The sequence below is a fragment of the Erythrolamprus reginae genome, chromosome 9 (assembly GCF_031021105.1).
Source record: "Erythrolamprus reginae isolate rEryReg1 chromosome 9, rEryReg1.hap1, whole genome shotgun sequence".
NCBI classification, from domain to species: Eukaryota; Metazoa; Chordata; class Lepidosauria; order Squamata; family Dipsadidae; genus Erythrolamprus; species Erythrolamprus reginae.
In genome coordinates, this window is record NC_091958.1 from 49292404 (window position 1) to 49302646 (window position 10243).

A 10243-nucleotide genomic window follows, 5' to 3' on the forward strand; every position below is an offset into this window, starting at 1 on the left:
GAACCATTGCCATGGCACAGTTACACCAGGCACAGAAAACTCTAAACTCTTAATATCAGCCAACAGCCATACCTAGCCTTAAAATGGGCTGTTGAGTTCTGTCTCCTGGTTCTTAGAACCATTGCCATGGCAAAGTTACACCAGGCACATTAAACTCTTATTATCAGCCAACAGCCAAATCTAGCCTTAAAATGGGCTGTTGAGTTCTGTCTCCTGGTTCTTAGAACCATCGCCATGGCAATGTTATGCCAGGCACATTAAACTCTTATTATCAGCCAACAGCCACACCTAGCCTTAAAATGGGCCTTTGAGTTCTGTATTCTGGTTCTAAGAACCATCGCCATGGCAAAGTTACACACCAGGCACAGAAAACTCTAAACTCTTATTATCAGCCAACAGCCACACCTAGCCTTAAAATGGGCTGTTGAGTTCTGTCTCCTGGTTCTTAGAACCATTGCCATGGCACAGTTACACCAGGCACAGAAATCTCTAAACTCTTATTATCAGCCAACAGCCCCACCTAGCCTTAAAATGGGCTGTTGAGTTCAGTCTCCTGGTTCTTAGAACCATTGCCATGGCAAAGTTACGCCAGGCACAGAAAACTCTAAACTCTTATTATCAACCAACAGATACGGCTAGCCATAAAATGGGCCGTTGAGTTCAGTCTCCTGGTTCTTAGAATCATTGCCATGGCACAATTACGCCAGGCACAGAAAACTCTAAACTCTTATTATCAGCCAACAGCCACACCTAGCCTTAAAATGGGCCGTTGAGTTCAGTCTCCTGGTTCTTAGAACCATTGCCATGGCACAGTTACGCCAGGCACAGAAAACTCTAAACTCTTATTATCAACCAACAGCCACGGCTAGCCTTAAAATGGGCTGTTGAGTTCTGTCTCCTGGTTCTTAGAACCATTGCCATGGCACAGTTACGCCAGGCACAGAAAACTCTAAACTCTTATTATCAGCCAACAGCCATGGCTAGCCTTAAAATGGGCCATTGAGTTCTGTCTCCTGGTTCTTAGAACCATTGCCATGGCACAGTTACACCAGGCACAGAAATCTCTAAACTCTTATTATCAGCCAACAGCCCCACCTAGCCTTAAAATGGGCTGTTGAGTTCAGTCTCCTGGTTTTAAGAACCATTGCCATGGCACAGTTACACCAGGCACAGAAAACTCTAAACTCTTATTATCAACCAACAGCCATGGCCAGCCTTAAAATGGGCTGTTGAGTTCTGTCTCCTGGTTCTTAGAATCATTGCCATGGCACAATTACGCCAGGCACAGAAAACTCTAAACTCTTATTATCAGCCAACAGCCACACCTAGCCTTAAAATGGGCCGTTGAGTTCAGTCTCCTGGTTCTTAGAACCATTGCCATGGCACAGTTACGCCAGGCACAGAAAACTCTAAACTCTTATTATCAACCAACAGCCACGGCTAGCCTTAAAATGGGCTGTTGAGTTCTGTCTCCTGGTTCTTAGAACCATTGCCATGGCACAGTTACGCCAGGCACAGAAAACTCTAAACTCTTATTATCAGCCAACAGCCATGGCTAGCCTTAAAATGGGCCGTTGAGTTCTGTCTCCTGGTTCTTAGAACCATTGCCATGGCACAGTTACACCAGGCACAGAAATCTCTAAACTCTTATTATCAGCCAACAGCCCCACCTAGCCTTAAAATGGGCTGTTGAGTTCAGTCTCCTGGTTTTAAGAACCATTGCCATGGCACAGTTACACCAGGCACAGAAAACTCTAAACTCTTATTATCAACCAACAGCCATGGCCAGCCTTAAAATGGGCTGTTGAGTTCTGTCTCCTGGTTCTTAGAACCATTGCCATGGCACAGTTACACCAGGCACAGAAATCTCTAAACTCTTATTATCAGCCAACAGCCCCACCTAGCCTTAAAATGGGCTGTTGAGTTCAGTCTCCTGGTTTTAAGAACCATTGCCATGGCACAGTTACACCAGGCACAGAAAATTCTAAACTCTTATTATCAGCCAACAGCCACACCTAACCTTAAAATGGGCCATTGAGTTCAGTCTCCTGGTTCTTAGAACCATTGCCATGGCAAAGTTACGCCAGGCACAGAAAACTCTAAACTCTTATTATCAACCAACAGATACGGCTAGCCTTAAAATGGGCCGTTGAGTTCAGTCTCCTGGTTCTTAGAACAATTGCCATGGCACAATTACGCCAGGCACAGAAAACTCTAAACTCTTATTATCAGCCAACAGCCACACCTAGCCTTAAAATGGGCCGTTGAGTTCAGTCTCCTGGTTCTTAGAACCATTGCCATGGCACAGTTACGCCAGGCACAGAAAACTCTAGACTCTTATTATCAACCAACAGCCACGGCTAGCCTTAAAATGGGCTGTTGAGTTCTGTCTCCTGGTTCTTAGAACCATTGCCATGGCACAGTTACGCCAGGCACAGAAAACTCTAAACTCTTATTATCAACCAACAGCCACGGCTAGCCTTAAAATGGGCTGTTGAGTTCTGTCTCCTGGTTCTTAGAACCATTGCCATGGCACAGTTACGCCAGGCACAGAAAACTCTAAACTCTTATTATCAGCCAACAGCCATGGCTAGCCTTAAAATGGGCCATTGAGTTCTGTCTCCTGGTTCTTAGAACCATTGCCATGGCACAGTTACACCAGGCACAGAAATCTCTAAACTCTTATTATCAGCCAACAGCCCCACCTAGCCTTAAAATGGGCTGTTGAGTTCAGTCTCCTGGTTTTAAGAACCATTGCCATGGCACAGTTACACCAGGCACAGAAAACTCTAAACTCTTATTATCAACCAACAGCCATGGCCAGCCTTAAAATGGGCTGTTGAGTTCTGTCTCCTGGTTCTTAGAATCATTGCCATGGCACAATTACGCCAGGCACAGAAAACTCTAAACTCTTATTATCAGCCAACAGCCACACCTAGCCTTAAAATGGGCCGTTGAGTTCAGTCTCCTGGTTCTTAGAACAATTGCCATGGCACAATTACGCCAGGCACAGAAAACTCTAAACTCTTATTATCAGCCAACAGCCACACCTAGCCTTAAAATGGGCCGTTGAGTTCAGTCTCCTGGTTCTTAGAACCATTGCCATGGCACAGTTACGCCAGGCACAGAAAACTCTAGACTCTTATTATCAACCAACAGCCACGGCTAGCCTTAAAATGGGCTGTTGAGTTCTGTCTCCTGGTTCTTAGAACCATTGCCATGGCAAAGTTACGCCAGACACAGAAATCTCTAAACTCTTATTATCAACCAACAGCCACGGCTAGCCTTAAAATGGGCTGTTGAGTTCTGTCTCCTGGTTCTTAGAACCATTGCCATGGAACAGTTACGCCAGGCACAGAAAACTCTAAACTCTTATTATCAACCAACAGCCACGGCTAACCTTAAAATGGGCCATTGAGTTCAGTCTCCTGGTTCTTAGAACCATTGCCATGGCACAGTTACGCCAGGCAAAGAAATCTCTAAATTCTTATTATCAGCCAACAGCCACGGCTAGCCTTAAAATGGGCCATTGAGTTCAGTCTCCTGGTTCTTAGAACCATTGCCATGGCACAGTTACGCCAGGCAAAGAAATCTCTAAACTCTTATTATCAACCAACAGCCACACCTAGCCTTAAAATGGGCCGTTGAGTTCTGTCTTCTGGTTCTTAGAACCATTGCCTTGGCAAAGTTACGCCAGGCACAGAAAACTCTAAACTCTTATTACCAGCCAACAGCCACACCTAGCCTTAAAATGGGCCGTTGAGTTCAGTCTCCTGGTTCTTAGAACCATTGCCATGGCACAGTTACGCCAGGCACAGAAAACTCTAAACTCTTATTATCAACCAACAGCCATGGCTAGCCTTAAAATGGGCTGTTGAGTTCTGTCTCCTGGTTCTTAGAACCATTGCCATGGCACAGTTACACCAGGCACAGAAAACTCTAAACTCTTATTATAAGCCAACAGCCACACCTAGCCTTAAAATGGGCCGTTGAGTTCAGTTTCCTGGTTCTTAGAACCATTGCCATGGCACAGTTACGCCAGGCACAGAAAACTCTAAACTCTTATTATCAACCAACAGCCACGGCTAGCCTTAAAATGGGCCGTTGTGTTCTGTCTCCTGGTTCTTAGAACCATTGCCATGGCACAGTTACACCAGGCACAGAAATCTCTAAACTCTTATTATCAGCCAACAGCCCCACCTAGCCTTAAAATGGGCTGTTGAGTTCAGTCTCCTGGTTTTAAGAACCATTGCCATGGCACAGTTACACCAGGCACAGAAAACTCTAAACTCTTATTATCAACCAACAGCCATGGCCAGCCTTAAAATGGGCTGTTGAGTTCTGTCTCCTGGTTCTTAGAACCATTGCCATGGCACAGTTACACCAGGCACAGAAATCTCTAAACTCTTATTATCAGCCAACAGCCCCACCTAGCCTTAAAATGGGCTGTTGAGTTCAGTCTCCTGGTTTTAAGAACCATTGCCATGGCACAGTTACACCAGGCACAGAAAATTCTAAACTCTTATTATCAGCCAACAGCCACACCTAACCTTAAAATGGGCCATTGAGTTCAGTCTCCTGGTTCTTAGAACCATTGCCATGGCACAGTTACGCCAGGCACAGAAAACTCTAGACTCTTATTATCAACCAACAGCCACGGCTAGCCTTAAACTGGGCTGTTGAGTTCTGTCTCCTGGTTCTTAGAACCATTGCCATGGCACAGTTACGCCAGACACAGAAATCTCTAAACTCTTATTATCAACCAACAGCCACGGCTAGCCTTAAAATGGGCTGTTGAGTTCTGTCTCCTGGTTCTTAGAACCATTGCCATGGAACAGTTACGCCAGGCACAGAAAACTCTAAACTCTTATTATCAGCCAACAGCCACGGCTAGCCTTAAAATGGGCCATTGAGTTCAGTCTCCTGGTTCTTAGAACCATTGCCATGGCACAGTTACGCCAGGCAAAGAAATCTCTAAACTCTTATTATCAACCAACAGCCACACCTAGCCTTAAAATGGGCCATTGAGTTCAGTCTCCTGGTTCTTAGAACCATTGCCATGGCACAGTTACGCCAGGCACAGAAAACTCTAATCTCTTATTATCAACCAACAGCCACACCTAGCCTTAAAATGGGCTGTTGAGTTCTGTCTCCTGGTTCTTAGAACCATTGCCATGGCACAGTTACACCAGGCACAGAAAACTCTAAACTCTTATTATAAGCCAACAGCCACACCTAGCCTTAAAATGGGCTGTTGAATTCAGTTTCCTGGTTCTTAGAACCATTGCCATGGCACAGTTACGCCAGGCACAGAAAACTCTAAACTCTTATTATCAACCAACAGCCACGGCTAGCCTTAAAATGGGCTGTTGAGTTCTGTCTCCTGGTTCTTAGAACCATTGCCATGGCACAGTTACACCAGGCATAGAAAACTCTAAACTCTTATTATAAGCCAACAGCCACGGCTAGCCTTAAAATGGGCTGTTGAGTTCAGTCTCCTGGTTCTTAGAACCATTGCCATGGCACAGTTACGCCAGGCACAGAAAACTCTAAACTCTTATTATCAACCAACAGCCACACCTAGCCTTAAAATGGGCCGTTGAGTTCAGTCTCCTGGTTCTTAGAACCATTGCCATGGCACAGTTACGCCAGGCACAGAAAACTCTAAACTCTTATTATCAACCAACAGCCATGGCTAGCCTTAAAATGGGCTGTTGAGTTCTGTCTCCTGGTTCTTAGAACCATTGCCATGGCACAGTTACACCAGGCACAGAAAACTCTAAACTCTTATTATAAGCCAACAGCCACACCTAGCCTTAAAATGGGCCGTTGAGTTCAGTTTCCTGGTTCTTAGAACCATTCCCATTGCACAGTTACGCCAGGCACAGAAAACTCTAAACTCTTATTATAAGCCAACAGCCATGGCTAGCCTTAAAATGGGCTGTTGAGTTCTGTCTCCTGGTTCTTAGAACCATTGCCATGGCACAGTTACGGCAGGCACAGAAAACTCTAAACTCTTATTATAAGCCAACAGCCATGGCTAGCCTTAAAATGGGCCGTTGAGTTCAGTCTCCTGGTTCTTAGAACCATTGCCATGGCACAGTTACGCCAGGCACAGGAAACTCTAAACTCTTATTATCAACCAACAGCCACACCTAGCCTTAAAATGGGCCGTTGAGTTCAGTCTCCTGGTTCTTAAAACCATTGCCATGGCACAGTTACGCCAGGCACAGAAAACTCTAAACTCTTATTATCAACCAACAGCCATGGCTAGCCTTAAAATGGGCTGTTGAGTTCTGTCTCCTGGTTCTTAGAACCATTGCCATGGCACAGTTACACCAGGCACAGAAAACTCTAAACTCTTATTATAAGCCAACAGCCACACCTAGCGTTAAAATGGGCCGTTGAGTTCCGTTTCCTGGTTCTTAGAACCATTGCCATGGCACAGTTACGCCAGGCACAGAAAACTCTAAACTCTTATTATAAGCCAACAGCCATGGCTAGCCTTAAAATGGGCTGTTGAGTTCTGTCTCCTGGTTCTTAGAACCATTGCCATGGCACAGTTACGGCAGGCACAGAAAACTCTAAACTCTTATTATAAGCCAACAGCCATGGCTAGCCTTAAAATGGGCCGTTGAGTTCAGTCTCCTGGTTCTTAGAACCATTGCCATGGCACAGTTACGCCAGGCACAGAAAACTCTAAACTCTTATTATCAACCAACAGCCACACCTAGCCTTAAAATGGGCCGTTGAGTTCAGTCTCCTGGTTCTTAGAACCATTGCCATGGCACAGTTACACCAGGCACAGAAAACTCTAAACTCTTATTATCAGCCAACAGCCACACCTAGCCTTAAAATAGGCCGTTGAGTTCTGTCTCCTGGTTCTTAGAACCATTGCCATGGCAGTTATGCCAGGCACAGTCTTATTATACACCAGCCACCACACCTAGACATCACAAGACACACAGACATAAACAATATCTAGTCTGCATACATGACACCATCAAGAAGCTCAAAACCAAGCAAACTGATCCTAGGCTATCATCAGACCAATACGCAATAAATAAATAGCTCAATGGAAGAACCTCCAAGACTATTTCCTCCAACACTAACCAACAAGCCACTAAAACATAAGTTCAGAGCTAACTCTTTCCCTCCTAGCACTTCACTTGTTGATAGTGAAACATCTCCAAGAAAACTATCAACCTAGGAAAGCACCAAAAACCCCTCATTTCAAACCTGAGCCACAATCCTTCTCCTGTATTATATACATCATATTAAAATGCATCACTAGATTAACTTTCAGCGCTAAGATATCTAGCTGCTACTTGGCATTCTGTCTAAGACAATGAAAGTGGGATGGAGATGATCCAAAAGAATTCCCTTCCAGTCAGAGTAGTGAGGGGGTCCCCAGGGCTGGAGTTGGCTTGTAGCTGAACGCTCTTGCCTCCTCCAGGCTGATTCGCCCTCACTTCTCGCTCAGTGACTTGGAAGGGTCACCCAATGGAACCCCAGAAAGGCCATTCCAGTGTGAGTCTCCCAGGGTGTGCACGTGCATGTGTTAGTATATGTTCACGCGCATATTTCACGCACATATGTTCACGCGCGTGTTTGTGTGCTCGCGCATGTTTGCGTTCAGGGATTGAATGAGAAAGGCAGTGGCCGACTACCAGGCTCATTCAGTCTGAGCGTCAGAAACTGGAAGCTCAGGGACTGAGTGACCTTGACAAGTAGGAGAGGTCAGTTAGACATTTATGTTTTAGATACTTTTCGCCTGTCAAGCTTCCTGGCTAAATGCAATCCTGGATAGTTAATGAAACCAGTGACTTACCTTTGATGTCTTCAGTTTTGACTGGTTTTACTCAGTGAGTGCCCCTGAAATAAAAATAAATAAAAAGTCACCATCACCAAATGCCCAGCTGATGTTCAAAGACTAGAAAACCAAGTCAAGAATTTCACAAAGGAGGTTTATGTGCTTTATACTACCAGTGAAAAAAACAAGATAAAATAAATTGCCCTGAAGCAATTTTAGTTAACTAGATGGACAGACTAGATGGACCATGAGGTCTTTTTCTGCTGTCAGTCTTCTATGTTTCTATGTTTTGCCTTTAGTTCATTGAAGAAGCTAGTCTCCTACATTTTGGGTTTTTTAAAGGACTTGAGCCTTGGCTAGAATCACTTCATGTCCCAAGAATTGACTTTATTCCAGAGAGCAAGGTTAACTCCTGGACTTGGAAGTAATTTTTGGCTAACTTTTGCCTTACATGAAGTGGCTGGCCCTCTGCACATACATGGTGATGGTGGGGTTACGTTTAGAATTACCACCTCGCTGGGCCCCCAAGAATTGACTTTATTTCTGAGAACAAGATCGACTCCTGGACATGAAGTAATTGTAGTTAACTTCTTTAGAATACTTTATTTGGCCAAGGAAGTTTAGGAATTTGAGCCTTGACTAAAATGACCTCAGTCAGATCCCAAGAATTCATTGATTCCTGAGAGCAAGGTCAGCTCCTGAATCAATTTTACTTTCAAAGTTTAATTCTGACTTGCTTGTTGGTGGTTTGGTCCTTTCAACGGTGCATGGCTTGAGTTTACCTTAGGTTCCACCAATATTCTTCTTCTTTAAAAACTTTTAGCTTTAGCTCAAATTAGTCTGTTGAATTTATTTCAAAAAAGTAAGGTGGCTAAGTCCTCTACATGTTTTTTAAGAACTTCAACCTTGGCTACAATGACCTCAAATGCCAAGAGTTCACTTTATTTAAGAGAGGAAGGTCAATTCCAAAGACTGAAGCACTTTTGCCTTTAAGCTAATTTTAACACTTAATTCACCTGTGGTAGTTTAGCCCGTTTTAATTGCACAGGTGCTTAAAATTGCCTCAGCTTTGGTCCTCCTAAGCCAATTTTAATTCTTGCTCACCTGTGGGTGGTTTGGTCCTTTTTTTTTTAAACAAGGCATGGCTTAGTTGGGATTACCTCAGACTCCAGTAATGTCCAGGAGTTGATCTTGTTCTCAGAAATAAAGTCAATTCTTGGGGCCACAGCGAGGTGGTAATTCTAAACGTAACCCCTTAAAGTCCCTTAAAAACTCGAGCCTTCGCTAAAACTATTCAGTACCCAGAAGTTTGCCTCTTTTCCCTGGGGGAAACCACTCCGTGGGACTGACTAAGGCAGCTCCCCATAGGTGAGCTGGGGTACTAGAGTCCTTTAAATAAAATGCAGAGATATTTATCTCAGCCCCCCCCCCCTCCGGCGTTTTTACTCCTAACCGTATTTTTTTACTCCTAAGAGCATATTTACTCCCAAGAATTAAAATTACCACAGGCGCTATCCTTACTGCCAATGAATTCGCTATTCATTAGCGCCCCTCCGTATCCCACAACGAGTCTAAGAGTCTCCTCTAGAATTACCTCAGGACACAAGAAGCTTCGGCACGGTCCACGGCACGAAATCTTCGGCTGCGGAAGCGCAAGTGGGAAAAGGGGTTTGGTTTCCCCCCTCTCCCGCGCCCTTGCAGCAGCGTCTCTTCCGAAGGAACGAGAGACGCAGCGTCTCTGGAGTCTCGGCTACCCAGGTCAGGGTTGTCCAATGACCTGGAGTTTTTATTTTTATTTTCCTCTCAAGAGGCAACTGGGCTTTCTCTTCGAATGCCTTTCGCTTCTCCGAGAGACGGCGGCATCTTCCTCAGCGCGCCCGCTTATAATTTACCTCAGACTGAGGAGTCCGCCGACTTTTTAAACTATCCCCACCCGTCGGAGTGGGGGTTGGGGAACAAGAAGCCAATTAACCAATAAGAGAGAAAGGTTTTCCAAAGCAGCCAATCAACAGCCGAGGTGGGCGGTCCGAGAGCGCCGGGCGGGAAAGGTGCGCGTGAGATCCACAGGTGGGACCAATTCGCCCGAACCAAGGTTGCCATGGAAACGGTGCGCGAGGCGGCTCATTCTGGCCAGGTGGGCTTCGGCCCCCAGGTGGAGGCGATTGGAGGCAGGCAAGCAAGCACGCGGTCTGTGCACGTGTGTGCGCGAGTGAGTGTGCAATGCCTTCTCCTCCAGGCTTCGCCCCACCTGGGGAACTCTTGGCCACTTGCCTCAAATCGTATAGGTTCCTCCTGCTTGAGTAGAGGGTTGGACTAGAAGACCTCCAGGGGTCCCTTCCAGCTCTGTTCTTGCTCTTAACCCATTTCAGATTGATGCTCTGGGCAAATGTGAAGCACTCTAGGCCACATTTCAACCAGTTGTAATGAAGC

At 45.4% G+C, this 10243-nt stretch overlaps 2 protein-coding genes across 3 annotated transcripts in view; both read right to left on the minus strand.

Moving 5' to 3' along the window:
* The window catches only part of GPRC5B (G protein-coupled receptor class C group 5 member B), a 140027-nt gene extending 132150 nt beyond the window's left edge, over window positions 1-7877 (minus strand). Inside the window, exon 1 of the mRNA XM_070761165.1 lies at window positions 7832-7877. The gene's annotated coding sequence lies outside the window, so the exon portion shown is untranslated. The remainder of the gene's footprint in view (window positions 1-7831) is intronic.
* The window catches only part of GPR139 (G protein-coupled receptor 139), a 78917-nt gene extending 69465 nt beyond the window's left edge, over window positions 1-9452 (minus strand). The window contains exons 1-2 of one of the 2 annotated variants that reach the window (XM_070761175.1): window positions 9408-9452; window positions 7832-7875 (exon numbers count right to left, since the gene is read on the minus strand). The gene's annotated coding sequence lies outside the window, so the exon portion shown is untranslated. The remainder of the gene's footprint in view (window positions 1-7831; window positions 7876-9407) is intronic. The other variant, XM_070761176.1, reaches the window with a different exon arrangement.
* Between the last annotated feature and the right edge of the window lie 791 nt (window positions 9453-10243).